Source organism: Cotesia glomerata, linkage group LG4, assembly GCF_020080835.1.
Source record: "Cotesia glomerata isolate CgM1 linkage group LG4, MPM_Cglom_v2.3, whole genome shotgun sequence".
NCBI lineage: Eukaryota > Metazoa > Arthropoda > Insecta > Hymenoptera > Braconidae > Cotesia > Cotesia glomerata.
In genome coordinates, this window is record NC_058161.1 from 22921766 (window position 1) to 22939057 (window position 17292).

At 39.4% G+C, this 17292-nt stretch overlaps 1 long non-coding RNA gene across 1 annotated transcript; it reads right to left on the minus strand.

The window, feature by feature from the left end:
- Window positions 1-13561: 13561 nt before the first annotated feature.
- LOC123263025 lies at window positions 13562-16380 on the minus strand. The gene is made up of 4 exons (XR_006509078.1): window positions 16370-16380; window positions 15830-15840; window positions 15165-15169; window positions 13562-13774 (listed from the first exon to the last, which is right to left on the minus strand). It is a non-coding gene; the product is annotated as an uncharacterized LOC123263025 (long non-coding RNA).
- Between the last annotated feature and the right edge of the window lie 912 nt (window positions 16381-17292).

A 17292-nucleotide genomic window follows, 5' to 3' on the forward strand; every position in this document is an offset into this window, starting at 1 on the left:
CTTGATTACTATGTTCAGCCGACGCTCAGTCGCCTATATCGGCTTAGTGTTACCATCCGATGCTCGCCCAGGTTTGGACCAACGATATTTCATGATACTCGGCCGATACTTGAAGATAGGTTGCGATGATGTCCGTTTGTCTGTATGTATCGTGTGTGTATGTGTGTATGTATTTATGTGTGTGTGTGTGTTTTTTTTTTTTTTTTTTTCCTTAGGGGGGGGGGAATCCTTTTTACGGATACAAGGCATAGCTGTTTGGCCTGGATATGTGGCGACTCGACGCAGCGTCATACTAAAACTCGACGGTAGCGCCCCTACCCACTAAACCCTAAACCCCTTTTCTTCTTTCATCTAATCCCTCATAGAAACCGCCGTCAGGCATTACTTCGTGAGGGGAGGATCTAGCTACTGCTATTCCTTCTGATGACTAAGGTGTTATTTTTCCTTCCTTCTAGTTTCTGTCATTTGCTCTTCTTCTTTCGATGGAACGCAGGTCTGTAAGGACCTCTGTTGCAAACGTGCTTACGGCGTTCCATGCGGCTTTTGACGACAACATTGTTTCTACTAGTGTCTCTGGTTGGATACTTTGGTGTAAGATATTTTCAAGTTGATCACGCTGTGAATAAAATCGTGGGCAAACAAAGAAAACATGCTCCGCATCTTCATTAACTCCTGGACAGGACGGACACTCCGGAGAATTATCGTGCTTGAAACGGTGTAAGTATTCTCGAAAGCAGCCATGTCCTGATTGTGTGTGTGTGTGTGTATGTATGTGTGTGTGTATGTATGTATGTGACCCTCTTATAACTTTTGAACGGATTGACCGATTTATTCGCGGTTGGCGCCATTCGAAAGGGTTCGACTAAACTTAGATTTTAAATAAAAGTTGGATTGCGGTCAAACAGTCAGATCGACAACATTCCGAATTATTAAAACTCTAGAAAATTTAAAATTCCGCTACATTCAAGGTTTATAAAATACATTAGCTTAAATAGAATACCAGCCGAAAAACAATTTTGTAAATTATAAAACACCGGGTTATCGAATATAAGTGAATATAAATCTCATATTCCTCAAGAGTTAAAATTAATTTGATTTCGAAAGAGGTTCGTTCCGATGTATATTCATCCGAATACTCATCTATCCGAATAATGATTTGGCCGAAAATTACTCATCAAAAAAATTGGAAATTTTTCTTAAATGGTCCATCTTTACAAGCATGAAATTTGAGTGTTTTCCATACATGCTTGTAAATTAAAATAAAATTAATTTCAAAAAATTAATTAAAATAATTAATTTAAAAAAATTTATAATCTAAATATAAAATTATTTAAATTTTTCGGCTAAATGAGTGTTCGTCTGTTCATTCATTTTGGCGTACAAATTTTCGTTGTTATGTTTTTTAAATTATTGAGACTTTGTGACTTTTAAAGATTCTATTAATATAGCTTTAGTTTTTTATTTATTTAAGATTATATTTTTCGGAATTTTAAAATTTGTAAAATTAATTATTTTAAATTACATTCAATATTTACTTTCTGAGTTCTAGTAATTTATTAATTCGGAATGTTGTCAGTCTGACTAGTTGACTGCAACCCTACAAGTTGGACCGACTCGGACCAATAGATTTTGAGAAATCTTAAAAAAAATGCAAAAAAAATTTTTTTCGAATGTGGTTTTTTTTAATAACATTCAAACGGCTTGACCGATCAATTTCAAAAACTAATCAGCTCTTAACATCAAAAAACCACGTCGATCGCTACCAAGCCGGTTAAGATCGGTTGATTCGTTCGTGAGTAATTGTTGACGAAAGAAATCGAAAAAAGTGTCTTTTTCGAATTACACCGAAATTTTCGGTCTGATCAATTTGTGTTTGAAAATATATCATGAAATTTAAAAGACTGCGTTGAATGTCGCCAACCGCATGATAATCGGTTCATTAATTCAAAAGTTATTGCGGTTTGAAAATTCAAAAAATAGTGTTTTATCAAACTCTTATCAGATTTTTAAGCTCGGAGAGCTCAAAATTACACGAAAATGATATTTTTGAGCTCGAAGAGCTCAAAAACGTAATAAGTGCGATTTTGAGCGCTTAATTACGAAAGTAGCGGGAAGTTGCAGGGATGGCCTTCAAGGTCAACCGTTTTCCTAATTTTTTTTTCTCGAAACTAGGCTCAAAAGCTTCGTTTAGATGCCAAAATAGGCCTCTGAAAATATAAGCCCTCAATATTAATATTAAGGTTGTCTGGTCGCACCTTTCGATTTCCCATAAAAATAACACAGGAAAAAAAATTAGGAAAACGGTTGACCCTGAAGGCCATCCCTGCAACTTCCCGCCAATTCTATACCTAAACGCTTGAAATTGCACTTGTGACGTTTTTGAGTTCTTCGAGCTCATAAATACAATTTGTGTGTTATTTTGAGCTCTCCGAGCTCAAAAAATAGATTTTGTATGCTTTTGAGCTCTCCGAGCTCAAAAGTGTGATAGACGTTTGATAGAACACTATTTCTTGAATTTTCAAATCGAAATTACTTTTGAATGAATAAACCGATTTTCACGCAGTTGGTGGCATTCGACGCAGTTTTTTCAGCTTTATAGGGAATTTTCAAGTTTAAATTAATAGAACAGAAAATTTCGGAGTAATTCCGAAAAAACACTTTTTTCGGTTTTCTTTAGTCTACAATAACTCACGAACGAATCAACCGATTTTGACCGGACTGACAGCGATCGACGTGGTTTTTTATGTTAAGAGCTGATTAGTTTTTGGAATTGATCGGTAAATCTGTTTAAAAGTTATTCCAAAAAAACCCCATTTGAAAAAATTTTTAACTTCCCGCTAAGAAAATTAAAAATTTTCAAAAATCGGGAAGTTATTGTTTTCACCCCGTTTTTCGAAAATCGAGTTTTTATCAGATCTCGACGTTTTGAGGTCCTAGGAAGCTTTCCTGACTATTTCCGCGGTGATGTCACCGTGTCTGCATGTATGTATGTATGTGTGTGTGTGTGTGTGTTTTTTTTTTTTTTTTTTTCTTCTCTTTAGGGGGGGGGGAATCCTTTTTATGGATTCCAAGCGTAGCTGTTTGGCCTGGATATGTGGCGACTCGACGCAGCGTCATACTAAAACTCGACGCTGACGCCCCTACCCACTAAACCCTAAAACCCCTTTCTCTTTTATCCTCTGATCCCCCATGGTACCGCCGTAAGGCATTTCTCCGCGGGGGGAGGAATTAGCTGCCGCTCTTCCTTCTGGTGGCTAAGATGTTATTTCTTCCTTCTAGATTCTGTCTTTCGCTCTTTTCCTCTCAATGGATCGCAACTCAGTAAGCACTTTTGTAGCAAAAGTGCTTGTGGCGTTCCAGGTAGCTTCTGATGACAGCATTGCTGCTACTATTGTCTCTGGTTGGATTTTCCTCTTCAGGATATTCTCCAGCTCATCTCGCTGTGGGTAAAAACGTGGGCACTCAAAGAAAACGTGCTCTGCATCTTCATTGACTCCTGAGCAGGACGGGCGCTCCGGGGAATCATCATGCTTGAAGCGGTGGAGATACGCCCGGAAACAGCCGTGTCCTGATAACATCTGTGTAAGATAATAGTTGACCTCACCGTGACTCCGGTTTAGCCAAACGTTGATCCTTGGTATGAGACGATGCGTCCACCTACCCTTCACTGTGGCATCCCACTGTAGTTGCCATCTACTTATGCTCCTCTGCCGCTCTTCTGTTCCAAGCTCCTCAGCGCTTAGTGTGGTCGACTTTTTTCGTTGGTAAAGGATCCGTCTTTCCTCAGCTAAGACTCTGAGAGGCAAAGTTCCGGAAATGATACACACTGCTTCCATAGATATTGTGTGGAAGGCACTTGCTACTCTTAAGGCACTCAGACGGTAGACTGGTCCAGCCTTTCTCCATGATTCTTGCTTTTCTAGTGCGTCCGCCCAGATAGATATTCCGTAAGTGAGCACTGATGTGACTACAGATGATAGTAGTAGTCTTCTGCTCTGCTTTGGGCCTCCGACGTTTGGCATCAGTCGTGCTAAGCTAGCTACCACTGCTGATGCTTTTGCACTCACGTGTTCGACTTGCTGCTTAAAGTTGAGTCGGGCATCAAGCATCACTCCCAGATATCGGATATATGGTTGTGATGTGATTTCTTGTTCTCCGACTTTCAGTTTTATGGTCTCTATCACTTTTCTGCTGGTAATAAGCACAGCCTCAGTCTTCTGTTCAGCCAGTTGTAGATTCATTGAATCCATCCACCGGTTAACTTTCTCAAAGGCGATACCGAACATGTGGTTTATCTCATCTAGGTGTTTCGCAACGATTACGACAGCTACATCGTCTGCATATGCAACAAGCTTGACACTTCTTGGAAGAGTCAGTCTCAGCAGGCCATCATACATGACATTCCACAGAAGTGGACCCAGAACAGAACCCTGGGGTACACCTCCGGTAATACCGTACACTTTTGGACCATTTTTCGTGTCGTATCTCAGGATTCTGTCCGTGAAGTAACTAGCCACTATCCTACGTAAGTATCCTGGTACGTTTTTCTCTTCCAAGGCTTGCATAATGCAGTCCTAGTTGGCGGTGTGTGTGTGTGTGTGTGTGTGTGTGTGTGTGTGTGTGTGTGTGTGTGTGTGTGTGTGTGTAAATCTCTCATAACTTTTGAACGGATCATCCGATTCGATCAAAATAAGCGGCGTTTTGAAGAGTTCCTTTGCCCTTAAAATTCTGATACTAATTTACAGGATTTGAGTCGATCAATTTTAAGAAATCTCAAAAATAAATTTTCCAAAAATTCGTTTTTTTGAAATATCTTTTAAACGGCTAAACCGATCAATTTCAAAAACTAATCAGCTTTTAACCTCAAAAAACCACGTCGATTGCCACCAGCCCGGTCAAAATCTGTTAATTTTTTCGTGAGATATCGTTGTCGAAAAAAATTGAAAAAAATGTTTTTTTCAGAATTTCTATGAAATTTTTAGTCTGACCAGTCTCCGATTAGAGATTTTTTAAAGAACTCAAAAAACTTCGTTGAATGCCATAAACCACGAGGAAATCAGTTAATTCATTCGAAAGTTATTGCGGCTTGAAAATTCAAAAAATAGTGTTATATAAAACTTCCATTAGCCTGTTGAGCTCGAAGAGCTCAAAAGCACAGAACAGTGATTTATTTGAGCTTGGAGAGCTCAAAATTACACATAAATTATATTTTTGAGCTCGAAGAGATTAAAAAATGAGTGAATTGTTGAGCACTTAGGTATGGAGGTAGCGGGAAGTTTCAGGGATGGCCTTAAGGGTCAACCGTTTTCCTAATTTTTTTTTTGTAGTTTTTTTGTGTATTACTTAAAATCTACTGGTCCGAATCGTTCCAAAATATACTAAAAATTCAAGTCTGGTCAAGCCCTTTCGAATGGCACCAACCGCGATCAAATCGGTCAAGCGATTCAAAAGTTATTAGAGGTTTACATACATCCACACACACACACACACACACACACACACACACACACACACACACACACACACATATAGACACAGAGACGCAGATGTTATCAGGACACGGATGTTACCGGAAGTATCTTCACCGCTTTAAGCACGATGATACCCCAGAGTGCCCGTCCTGTCCAGGGGTCAATGAAGTTGCGGAGCATGTTTTCTTTGTGTGTCCATGTTTCAACCAACAGCGCGATGAGTTAGAGAAGATTCTGAAAAAGAGAACCCAACCAGAATCAATAGTAGAAGCAATGTTGTCGTCAGAAGCTGCCTCGAACGCCACAAGCACTTTTGCTACAAAAGTGCTTACAGAGTTGCGATCCATTGAGAGAAAAAGAGCAAAAGACAGAATCTAGAAGAAAGAAATAACATCTTAGCCACCAGAAGGAAGAGCGGCAGCTAATTCCTCCCCCCGCGAAGAAATGCCTTACGGCGGTACCATGGGGGATCAGAGGACAGAAGAGAAAGGGGTTTAGAGTTTAGTGGGTAGGGGCGTCAGCGTCGAGTTTTAGTATGACGCTGCGTCGAGTCGCCACATATCCAGGCCAAACAGCTATGCCTAGAATCCGTAAAAAGGATCCCCCCCCTAAGGAAAAAAAAAAAAAAAAAAAACACACCCACACACACACACACATAGACACCATCGCGGGAATAGTCAGGGAAGCTTTCTAAGACCTTGAAACGTCGAGATTTGATGAAAACTCGATTTTTGATGTAAGTCAAAAAAACATTTTTTTCGGTTTTGTTTCGACAACGATAACTCACGAACGAATCAACCGATTTCGACCGGGCTGACGGCGACCGACGTGGTTTTTTGATGTTGAGCTGAGTAGTTTTTGGAATCGATCGGTAAAGCAGTGAGTAAGTTATTGAAAAAAAACCACATTTCAAAAAATTTTTTTTTGTAGTTTTTTTTATTTCTAAAAATTTACCGATTTGAATCGGTCCAAAATATATTCAAAATCTAAATTTGGTCAAGCCCTTTCGAATGGCGCCAACCGCGAAGAAATCGGTCAAGCCGTTCAAAAGTTATAAGAGGGTCACATACATACATACACACACACACACACACACACACACACACACACACACTCGGGGCAGAAGAGATACTGCTACTGGGCGCGTCTCCCCGAGCGGATGGGAGAACGCTCGCTGTCCTTGGATGACACTTAATCTCTTAGTTGATGAGGTACAGCGGGTAGGAGCCAAGCAAAATAACCAAACAAAATAAGCTCCCGTGGACAAAACTCCCCTTTAATGGGTTGGTCACACTAACTGACCTAGCAAGACGATTGGTTCCTGCTGTAACTCACTGGGAGTGTCCGGAACCTGTATCGTAGTTTCCGACGATGTAGGCCACGGCTGATGTGAGCTTGCTCTGCCGAGGTGAAAGTTGCAGCAGTGGATCAGGAGCCAGCCACTTCGGGCCTTGATCAGGAAGTACGCAGTGAGTGTTAGAGATCGGAATCTTCACCGCCCCGAACGAGTCTAGTCCGTCCGGGTATTCCGGGACTGGCTAAGTGTCGGCTAGGCCTCAGGGAACTTGGGTAGGAGTACTATCTCCGAGGGTACACCCGTTCCTAGTTATGACAACCCGCTCCACTCCGTACGATGCGCTGGTAAATTAAAAAAATATGAGTAACCCACAGGAAACAAACAAGAGTGGGAACGGGCTACATGCCCAACAAGCAGCGATTGAAACGAGCGCTAAAATAAAGCGGTCACAAGCGTTGGAACGCCTAGAGAAACTGACCAGCGAGTTAAATGTTTTCGTTCAGTCAAAGGTCAACATCCACAAGGAGATAAAAAACAAGACGACTAGTGTAGCGAACGCACTTCAGCGTTTCAAAAAACTGGACGAAGAATGGCGCTCATCATTACACCGCACCCCTTGTGCTACATCGGAGAGAAACAGTCAAGTGGTTGTTGAAGAAGCGATGGACACTGGAGCCGAAGGTGACGGAGAATCAGTCACTGAAGAAGAAAGTGAAACTATCACAACGGCAGAGACTGAATCCTTTGACCAAGACGGCCGCAACCTGAGGAAGTTGAAAAGAAAAATTCGTTCTCCCGAAGGCGGAGCTTTTCATACTCCCAAGAAGCTGAAAGACCTTGGACCTGGTCATCCCATCAAGAAGCAGGAAGTGGTTAAGGATCTTCCACAAAACTCTGGTGCACAGAACAAGAAGCCAGGCTGGGAAAAGGTGCAGTCCAGAAAGGACAAGAAGAAGGATCGCAGGAAACTGCCCCCAGAAAAACCTCTGGTGCCTCCACCGAAGCCGAACCAGAAGCCAAGAAGAACAGCAACGAGACCGGAGGCACTTATTATCCGTCCAGCGAACAAAGATAAGTATTCTGAAATACTTACACGGATCAAGGCGGACGTTCGCCCGGATCAGGTCCGCAATACAGTCGAGAAGATACGCAGGACCGCGACAGGGAACATTCTCATCACGCTGTCGAAAGGCAGTATTGATAGAGGTAAAGACCTGCAGAAGACTATGGCGGGAATACTTAAGGAGGACGCAAATGTCATTAGTACAGGACCTGAAGAAGACCTGGAAATTCGCGATATTGACGATACTACAACTTAAGATGACATTCTAACAGCTTTACAAGAGGCAGCTGGAAACGATTGTGGTATAACAGTAGAGGCCATTAAAATTCGTAAGGTCTTACGTAGCAGAACACAAATTGCGTCGGTGACTCTGGCAGCAACGGTAGCGCAGAAAGTAGTAGGAGAACACGGCAAGATTAGGATCGGCTGGACCAATTGTCGTATTAGAACAGTACTAAGACCAGTCCGATGTTATAAATGCTGGCATTTTGGACACCGTGCGGTTCAGTGCACAAGTGAAGTCGACCGCTCAAAACTTTGCATTAAATGTGGAGAAGAGGGACACAAAATCGCCGAATGTAATAAGCCTGCTGAATGCGCACTGTGTGCGGATCAACCCGGTACAGAGAATAACGCCCATCATGCCGGCACAAGCAGATGCCCAGCATACCAAGAGGCACTCAAGAAGATAACTGATAAACGAAAATGAGAATACTACAGCTAAACATCAACCACTGTGAGGCGGCACATGATTTGCTCATGCAGACAGTACGTGAACAGAAGCTTGACCTTGTGCTTATATCGGAACCGTATAAACATCTCGGTGGCCAACCATGGGAAACTGACTGCACCACAAAAGCTGTCATATGGTCCTGTCGCAAGCTCCCCTTCCAGAGTGTCGTTAACAATGGCAGCGCCGGCTTTGTAGCAGCATCGGTAGATGGCATCCGCTTTTACAGCTGCTACGCACCACCTAGCCTCACTATTGTTGAATTCATGGACTTTCTGGATCGACTGACGGAGGACGCGAAGCAGTGCTACCCAGTGGCAATAGCTGGAGACTTCAACGCCTGGGCAGTGGAATGGGCAGCAAACACACCAACGCTCGAGGTAAAGAACTACTGGAAGCTTTTTCTACGTTAGATGTACTATTGTTAAACAGCGGTGATGCGCCGACGTACACTAAAGGAGACGTAAGTTCTATTGTTGATCTTAATTTTGTCAGCAGCAGCCTCATCAGAGGCAACTACGACTGGAAGGTGATGGAGATCTACACGGCCAGCGATCACAATGCGATTCTCTGGGAAGTATCAAAGGACCAGAATCCTAGAAGACCGGCTAAGAAACTTGACATCGTCGGGTGGAAGGTAAAATCCTTTGACCCAGGTGCTCTAGCAGCTGCCCTAAATAGTGAACCGCTTACTACTGGATCTGCAGAAGAAATGACCAAGGACTTGATGAAGAGAGTGACCCAGGCTTGCGACACCTGCATGCCCCGTAAACGGGGTATGAACCAAAGACCTTCGGTGCACTGGTGGAACGAACACATCAGCTTCCTACGGAAAGAGTGTCTCAAGAAAAGAAGAATATCTCAGCGTGGTTATCGGCGGCCTGACTAAGCAGAACTAGTCGCAGAATACAAGAAAGCTCGTCGACATTTAAACAAAGCCATCAAGGATAGCAAGAAGAACTGCTGAAAGAGCTAATCAACGAGGTGGACAAAGACTTGTGGGGTAGACCTTACAAGGTAGTCATGGCACACTTGAAATATCAGCCAATACTGTCTCCTACGTGTCCTCAACTCTTACAGAAGATCGTGACTGCGCTGTTTCCACGACAGCGCGTTTTCAACTATCTGTTGGCACAGGACGAACTGAATGATATTCCACCTGTCACGAAAGAAGAACTGATGGAAGCTTGTAACCACGTCGGGTATAATAAAGCACCGGGATTGGACGGAATCCCTAATATTGCCTTGAAAACATCTATTAAAGCAGCGCCAGCATTATTCCTCGACGTCTACAACATCTGCTTGAAGGAAGGGATTTTTCCTCAGAAGTGGAAACAACAACGGCTGGTACTACTTCCGAAAGGGAAAAAGCCACCGGAAGAACCGTCATCTTATCGTCCACTCTGCATGCTGGATACAGCCGGTAAGATACTAGAACGTATAATCCACCAAAGGATAGAAGCAGTGGTCGATCCACTCTTAGCAGACAATCAGTACGGATTTCGGAAAGGACGATCAACCCTGGACGCGATCAACCTAGTTGTCGGTATAGCCAAAGACGCAATCGCCGGTACCAGATGGAAGGGGGGAACGAAGAAATATTGCCTGGTGGCAACTTTAGACATAAAAAATGCCTTCAACTCCGCCAACTGGGGTTGCATCATGCAAGCCCTTCAAGAGATGAACGTACCAGGATACCTACGAAGGATAGTCGCTAGCTACTTTCACAGATAGAGTCCTGAGATATGACACGAAGAATGGTCCAAAGGAGTATGATGTTACTGGAGGTGTACCGCAGGGTTCTGTTCTCGGTCCAATTCTCTAGAATGTCATGTACAACGGATTGCTGAGACTGAAACTACCAAGAAATGTCAAACTGGTAGCGTACGCGGACGACGTAGCCGTAGTAATCGGCGCCAAGTATCTTGATGAGATAAAACATATGTTCGCTATCACCTTTGAGTGAATTAACCAGTGGATGGACACAGTAAATCTACAACTGGCTAAACAGAAGACTGAGGCTGTACTTATAACTAGCAGAAAAGTGGTGGAAACGATCAATCTAAACGTCGGAGACCAAGAAATCACATCCCAACCATTCATTCGATATCTGGGAGTGATGCTCGATGCCCGACTTAACTTCAAACAACAAGTTGAACACGTGACCGCCAAAGCATCAGCAGTAGTAGCTAACCTAGTACGATTGATGCCCAACATCGGTGGCCCGAAGCAGACAAGGAGGTCATTGCTATCATCAGTAGTTACATCGGTCCTCACATATGGTATATCTATTTGGGCCGACGCACTTGAGATCCAAGAATCATGGAGGAAAGCATGTCCAGTTTACCGACTGAGCGTGCTAAGAGTAGCCAGCGCCATTCGAACAATATCAGAGGAAGCAGTGTATGTCATTTCCGGAACTTTGCCGCTCAGAGTCCTAGCTGAGGAAAGACGGAACCTTTACTAACGAAAGAGGACAACCACACTAAGTGCCGAGGAACTCAGAGCTAAAAAACGGCAGAACAGCATCGCACGATGGCAATCGCAGTGGGACGCCACGACAACAGGGAGATGGACACACCGTCTCATACCGAAGATCGACGTTTGGCTAAACCGAAGTCATGGCGAGGTCAATTACTATCTGACGCAGTTGTTGTCAGGACATGGATGTTTTCGGACATATCTTCACCGCTTCAAGCATGATGATTCACCGGAGTGCCCGTCCTGCCCAGGAATCAATGAAGACGCGGAGCACGTTTTCTTTGAGTGCCCACGATTTCACCCACAGCGAGATAAGCTGGAGATGATCCTAAAGAAGAAAATCCAACCATAGACAATAGTAAAAGCAATGTTGTCATCAAGAGCCTCCTGGAACGCCATCAGCACATTTGCAACAGAAGTCCTCATAGACTTGCGTTCCATCGAAAGAAGAAGAGCAAATGTCAACAACTAGAAGAAAGGTAAAATAACACCTTAGCTACCAGAAGAAAGAGCAGTAGCTAGATCCTCCCCTCACGAAGTAATGCGTAACGGTGGTTTCCATGAGGGATTAGGGGAAAGAGGAAAAGGGGTTTAGGGTTTAGTGGGTAGGGGCGCTAGCGTCGAGTTTTAGTATGACACTGCGTCGAGTCGCCACATATCCAGGCCAAACAACTATGCCTAGAATCCGTAAAAAGGATTCCCCTCCCCCCTTAAAAAAAAAAAAAAAACACACACACACACACACACACACACATACAGACATACGGACATTATCGCGGAAACATTCGGGAAAGCTTCCTAGGACCTCAAAACGTCAAGATATGATGAGAACTCGATTTTCGAAAAACGGGGTAAAACCAATAACTTCCCGATTTTTGAAAATTTTCAATTTTCTTAGCGGGAAGTTAAAAACTGTTCATTTTCTGATTTTCGTAACTAATGAACTATAAATTGCTCTGAAATTTCCATTGAATATTTTTGTAAAGAATTGAACGCTCTACAAAAAAGTTCAGATGTCATTTTTCGAAGAATAAATCTTTTGTGAAGCAATTGTTGGATTCCTCAATCAAAGCAACACCTCGTTCAGCTACATCATTAGTGAATTTCAACGTATTGAATTATTTTAAGTATTCTTTATATGAATCAATACTGCACCTGAAACATCATCCCCCAAAAAATCGTATGGCAAATCGAATTTTTTGAATAGCTCTAGCAAATTTTCGGAAACAAAGTCACTTAAATTTTTTTGCAATAAAGATTCAAGATTTTGTTCCATAATCTCTTACATTTGACGCATTGGTGTATAACTTTCCCGATTTGAAATTGTCGCAATAATTTTTTTCTTCACATTAACTGATACGTTATTGTCAAATAATGAGATTGTGGCCAATTTTTTATTTAAATACCACAAGTGTTCAATCATTTTCTGACAAGTTCGTTGTAACACCGGCGGATCGATGTTTTTAGATTGAATCAAATTCTTCATAAATTCTAAGTCATTGTTTGGCGCTGGGATAGCAGAAATTTAATTATACCATACTTTGATATAAAATAAAATCACAAAAATACAAATTCTGCATGAATTTTTTTTTCTTGAGCTAATAGTTTAAACTGATCACGAAATAAATATATTTTCGAAGCTGTAAATAGCGGCGCCGCGACTAGTAAACCATAGACAATTTAACCGCGATAGTTCAACCGGTGACAGTTCAACCGAAGGACAGTTCAACCGGCGACAGTTTAACCGAAAGACATTTCATCCGAAGACACTTCAACCAGTTGAAACCCATGAGAAAAAAGCTCATTATGATTACAAGAAACGTCGGTAATGCGTTCTCATCTCCCGACAAAATTACCCGCATTTGTGATGGTCTAATATCGAATAAAGACACACAAAAATCATGTTAAAAGGGCGCAACACGATTACCCGCGTTTGTAATGGCCTATTACTGAGTAAACACACACAAAAACCATGTTTAAAGGTCTGCGGTTTAATTGTGACGGAACCGTAAATAGCCTTAGACATCCATCAATTTTTATGAAAATTTATAAATTGCCTATTCATTATCACAAGTTTCACTAGCGAGCCTTTCATAAGAGTTTTTAAAAAGTTTTATAGAACTTTATAAAATTTCATAATTTTTAATGAAATTTTATGAAATTGTATAAATTATTAGACCTGAATTTTATACAATTCCAGCTCTTAAAATGTACAGCTTAACACATAAGTTAGTTAATACATGACATGAACCTTTACTTGGACAAGTGAGCAGCATTCCAGACTTCGACACGTGAGGACCCGAGTTCGAGTACAGCACACCTCAAGATTTTTTCATCAAGTATTTAGATATAAATAGTGTTTAAAAAATTGTAATAAGTCCACTATACTATAATTGATTTCGAAATTGAAATTTTTTTGTTTTTGAGAAATTTTTTTTTTTTAATTTTTTTTCTGAGGTACAATTTTTATATCACTTACATCACTTTTACGTCATAATTACATCATTATCATGATATAGACATCACAGGTACGTCATATTGACATCATAAATGTCATTGAGACATAATACTAACGTCATGACAACGTCATATTTTTACGTCAGAATCTTACGTCAAGAGATGTGAAATAATGAGTCACATATGACTCATTCGTGACTTATATCTTACGTAAATCCTGACATAGCCCGATGTCATTTTGACGTCATATTGACGTAAACGTGTTTACTGGGCACCTACTTCAACTAAGAAAAAAAGTTTCTCACCTTGAGAAAATTTTTCTCTTGAATTTTGATACCCATTTTATACTATTTTAGCGTGTAATTTTACATATTGAATGAAAAAAAAAATGATTCAATGTTATTTGATCTTCCCATTTGACTTGTTAGTCAATAAAAATATTAATGAAAATTTACTATCGAGATATTTAATTTTTTGGAGCAATAGCGAAATTTTCTCAAGGCAAGAAAATTTACTTCTATCAAAAACAAAATTTTTTTGGAGCAAGAGGCTGAATTTTCTCAAAACAAGAAGATTTTCTTGACTTAATAAATTTTCTAATAATTAAAGACTGCAATAAATTTTCTTGGATCAAGATACGTATTTCTTAAAGCAAGAGAATTAATTTTGTTGAAATGAGTGAAATTTCTAGTGTCAAAAAAAATTTTTTTTTCGCTCAAGAAAATAATTAGGAAGAAAAATATTTTTTTGGCTCAAATGAACCTTTTTTTCTGTGTTTGGTATTTCTTATATTTGCGAAATATATAAAAGATCCGTGTGGGTATTTAAATGAAGAGTCTCGATAAGTGTAACATCAAGATGAGCTTACATAATCAGAAATATCATCACTGGAAAAAATACAACGTCATTTCTTAATTATTGACATTTTTTAAATCTAAGCTCGTCCTAAAGTTAAGTGTTACGTTCTCGTAAATTTTAAATTTATTAAAAATTTTATAAATTTATTTTAAAAGTTAATAAATTATTACTTTAATTAATTAATTATTATCCGAGGTATTTCGTAATGGAAATACCTCGAGATAAGAGATTTCTAGAACGTCAACGCAGCCCAATAGACTAAACAGTCTACGTTGTGAGATTTGGACTGCGTTGATGTTCACATAGAGTAACCTGAGATGCAACGTTGCTAAAAATGAATATAAAAACTCATTTTAATTATTATTTTATATACATTCTGTCTTCAGACTTCATCTGGAGCAGTCAGTCCTCGGACTTAGCAAAGGAGCAATCTCTGCTGGTCCGAGGCTGAACCTGCCTAATCCTTTTTGAATAAATCTTATTAATTGTCAATCGATTAATATGGATTTGTATTAAAACCTTATTCTCCAGGGTGTAAGCGCTTTTATTAGCTGTTTTCCACCTTGGTGAAATCGCCGAAGCGCTAGCCAGCGTTTAGGCACTCCATCCATATCCTATTTGAGGGCAGGTTAATTTAAAGTTATTTCAAAACTTATAAATTCAAATTTTAAAGTGACTTCGTGGATAAATCAGTGACACGACCCACCTGGAGTCTATTGACATCCTAATGAGGTCAAAATCTGGACATTAATAATTTTTAAATTAATTTACCCAAAATTTGGGAACGTAACATAAGCTAATCGAGACATTTCCTTTGAGTACGCACACGATTTTTTTCATATATTTTATATATATTTGTGGAATATATAAAATATATTGAAAATTCGTCTGTGCTATATAAATATAGCTATAATATAATATGATATAATATAGCTATAAATATAGCTATGGACTTAATTTATTTAAGATTAGAGAAAAATAAATTAATTTTAATAATACCAGCTAGAGATAAAGCTATAGAATTTCCAAATATAGTCTATATTTACACTCCTTTAATATCTGATCCATCATGTCGTAGATCTCATTTTCAAGAAAATCGAATTTTTCCGGAGAAATGTCGAAATAACGAGGTGCCCTGGGGCGGGGGGGGTCCGAGTACACCAAGAAATATTTATAACAAATAATAAGCAGACTTTACTATCAAATAATTATGATGACGTCATTTAGTCAAATAAAATAAAACGAATTAATTTTTACACAAAAAATAGTTAGTTTATCAACAGAAAACGACTAAATAAATCACCACCTGCAACTTGACCACTCAATAGTAAAAACTGTTCACTATACCAATGCAGAAGGGTAATCTGTGTTTTAACATTGCGTTTTACATACACACTGGTCTGCGGATCTGATAAGATAGTATCTGATAAAATAGTTAATAGTATCTTGGCAAACATTAAAACACCGTTCACATTGTTCAACACTCACTTGGTTAGATTTTAAATCGTTATAAGATTCAGACACTGTATCCACCAGGCTGTGAATAGCTTCTATTATTTGTTGAGACATATTTGCAAAAAAAATTCGCAAAAACACAATTAATGCTAGTATAAATCACTAACAATTGTTAATAATTTGCAAAAAATTCGCAAAAACAACTTAATGCTCGTATAAATAACTAACAGTTGTTAAATCAAACTTTTTAGATCATATGATATACGCTAGATGTGAGATTCAATTTCTTTTGACTGAGATATGCAAAGTGTGAGATTCAAACTCCTTCTGTAAGTCAAAGAAGTAATCTCAGAATATTTATATAAAAAAAATTATGCGTCCACGAAATACATATATATTCATACATGTATATGTAAGTCAAATAATAGTAATACCACCCATGATTAATAAGAAACGTTACAGTATACGTGATGACAGATTTACAATGTCTAAAATTTTTCTTATGCTCCAAGTATCGAGTGTCAATGATTCAATATGACCGTTGGTATCGCATAAACATTTTAAAATAAACAGATGCCGAAATATAAGAATTTATACGATTGATAAAATAATTTATTTAATTAAACCGAGATATGCAGTTCTAAGAATACTAATAAAATTTTCACATGCTATATCATCAAATATCATTAATGAGTTGGGTTTAGCATCTTCAGGTTTTATTACATCTCCATGCTCATTGAAAGGAAAGAATCAATGCCTTCTATAGGTTTTAAAAGTGACTCTAAAAACTTATATTTTGGCTGTTCAAGGGATTTTGAGTAGAGGTAAATATTATCAAATCTCAATCCATTCGGATGTATAATGATGGATAACAAAGCATTAGTCTTTCCACAGTTTAATGGACCACAGAACACTGCACGTACACTGTTGGGTAACAGAGAACCGTGTCTTTTAACTTTTTTCAATCCAGTACCTTGAACTATTTGATCAAAATTGGTCACTGGTAATTTAGCTGGTTGATGTTGGAACTTCATGTTTACCACTCACAGCAGTATCATCAACTCTTTGATTTTTGCTATAAGTATAGGCTTTTATACGATTTTTTTATTAGTCATTATGCTACTGTGATGGAGCATAGACGTGTCAAAGGTAAAGGTTTAGTTAATAGAATTATTAATAAACTCCCATTTGAATTACATATACCTGGCTATTAATACTGTGGACCTGGCACAAAATTAGCTAAAAGGTTAGCTCGTGGTGATCCTGGTATTAATCAATTGGATGCAGCGTGCAAAGAACACGATATAGCTTACTCGAATAATCGTAAAAACTTAGAAGCACGTCACGAGGCTGACAAAGTACTTGCTGAAAAAGCGTGGCAAAGAGTTCAATCAAAACACGCTGGTATTGGTGAAAAAGCCGCCGCTTGGAGTGTTAATAAAATTATGAAGCTAAAGAGACGATTTGGAATGGGTTTGAA